Here is a 2,467-nt window from a genome sequence, read left to right as displayed (position 1 = left end):
GGGGGAGGGGGGAGGGGTTTGTGCGGGGAGAAGGGTGCAACAATGAATGAATGGAATCCCAAAATCTCTGTAGATGTTCATTGAAATGAAAAATAACCTAAATTAAAAAAAATTATAATGTTGTTATTAGGAAAAAAAAAACAAACAACTGATTCATTGCATTTACAGTGTTTACTGTAGTTGTGCAGTGTCAAACTCTTCCATCCAACTCTTCTTATATAAATTTTGCAAATTTTCTGCTCCAGCTCATTTTTCCAATAATTAATAGTAATGGAATAATGATGTCTGTTAAGTGCATAAATTAATGCCTGGATAGATGGCTTGTTTAAGTGACCCAGATTTGAAGCTGTTTGTCTTGGTTCATATCCCAAAACCATCATATTAGTATTGATCAACCTGAAGTCATCGATAACAGTCTCTCCTTTTACATTCTGAATAGAATCCACAACTACTACCATAGACAAGGCTTTAAAACTCTGCTGAGTGTTGATATCCACATCCGAAAGTCAACAACCAAAGCCAGGATGACTGTGATGACAACTAACAACCATCTCTGGCTTTCTTGTCTGCTTCAACATATCTAACAATTGGGTTTGGAACACTCGATGAACTGCCTCCACACTAATACCTCTTCCTGACTGTGGCGTGGCAAACACAGCAGTCACTCTGATAGTGTAATCATCAACAAGTTCTCCAAGCATTAGGCCCATAACTTCTACTGGAACTCCAGCACAACCATGTTTTAACAGTGTCAACTGCAGGAACATCTATAGGTGGCCCCTGGCCCAATCCAGGCATCCCTCCTGCAAGTCCAAGAAATCTGTCCATATTTGTTATGAGTTAGTACAATTCTTGAAGTGTTAAGCTTCATTGCATTGAATTTTGCAAAATTTTCTTAGCTCGGGGAGCACACAATTTATGAACCCTTTTCTTGACGCTGCTGTGGCAGCAGTGGTGGCTCAGACTTGGCTTGCTCTGACTCTCTGAACCAGCCATGAATGATATTATTTTTTTAAAAACAATTATATTCTTAATATCCTCCCAAAACTTGTCTGGTCTTCATTCATTGGTGTTCAAGGCCTCAAACTTGATCCTGAGGTGATTTCTAAATTTAGGTGGCATAGACTCAAGGTCAGATTTTGGTTTTGGGGACTTACCCATTGTTATTGTTGTATACTGTTCAGTCAGAACCCACCCATAGCTGACCCTCCAGCAGGTTTTCAAAGGCAGGTAATTGCGTGGGAGGAGATTGCCTATGTTCTCTTGCTGAGCAGCTGGTGGATTAGAACAGCATACCTTTGGGATTGCAGCATAGTTTCTCACCACCACCTGAAACTTAGTAGTGGGCTTTTGGGGCTTGATGTTTAGTAGTGGGTCCTTGGGATACTATTTGGTTGAGATTTTCTGCTCTTCCACCAAGTGGTGAGCTGTGACTGGCTTTTCTTCCAGGGTAGAGCCAGGCCCTAATGCCACTGCTGAAACCAAAAGGAGTTCTGTGGCCTGAAAGTAAGGTTAAAGGATATTTTGGAAAGGGGCACCAGCTTGGGCAAAGAAATAGGCAGGAAGAGACTGCTTGGTTGGGGTCAAAGACACTCAGTCCAGTTACCAAGAAGGAGAAGCCCTACCTAAAATATATTTCCACACATTTATTACAACAATCTTGAAAGCACACAGATTTGAAAAACAAATTTCTACTTTTGAGGTCACAAATTGATCAGAGTTGAGCCTCAGCATCCTTGTATATCCCCTGTGTGGTCTACTCCAATATTTTGATGTTAATTTAATGCTTTATGGAGAGGAGGGCTCCACTACAGGCTTGTGGTAGGCCTCTGATTGTATTTGAGTTTGGGCTTCCTTCTATGTCAGGAGAGACTTCACAACCATAAAGGAGACCCACATACTTGAGACCAAAGAAAAGCAGAAACTCCTCCACTAGAACAGGTTGTCATCTGTGAGGGCTTCTCAGAGCAGGAGTAGTATTTTATATGCTCCTTTAAGGAGCATGGGAGCTTTTGCTTATGGCCCTTATTCATGTTAATGCCAGGGTTGTTAGAACCATGACTGCCCCTCAGAATAATAAAATAGCAACAGTAACCTGAGGAAGAATGGCCTAATATGCTGTGATGCTGCTGGTTTTATTGTTTATATAGGTTTACTCTTTATAGTTTTATGAGTACACTTGTCTGTCGGTTTTCTATACTCAGATGACATATGTGTTGCTGTGATGCTGCAAGCTGTGATCCCACTATTTAAAATACCAGCAGGGTCACTCATAGTGGACATATTTCACTCTAACGTTAAGACAAACACAGACTAAGCTGTAGGACTGGCCATGCATTTTGGAAATAACATGACTTTACAAAACCTATGAATAACATAGGAATGTTATTAGAGACAGTATGAGACACCAATCCCTTCAGACTGTATGATACTTTTTTTAAAAAAGGATGAAACAGATCTCTGACCC

The 2,467-nt window shown here is 40.7% G+C and overlaps 1 pseudogene; it reads right to left on the bottom strand.

Moving 5' to 3' along the window:
- LOC102864445 overlaps window positions 1–828 on the bottom strand; it is an 18,990-nt pseudogene extending 18,162 nt beyond the window's left edge.
- Window positions 829–2,467: the final 1,639 nt, after the last annotated feature.

Source organism: Elephantulus edwardii, unplaced genomic scaffold (genome assembly GCF_000299155.1).
Source record: "Elephantulus edwardii isolate Elephantulus edwardi_28Jun2011 unplaced genomic scaffold, EleEdw1.0 scaffold00314, whole genome shotgun sequence".
Lineage (NCBI taxonomy): Eukaryota > Metazoa > Chordata > Mammalia > Macroscelidea > Macroscelididae > Elephantulus > Elephantulus edwardii.
Note: the sequence above shows the minus strand (reverse complement) of the source record. Positions and strands in the feature narration are given on the sequence as shown.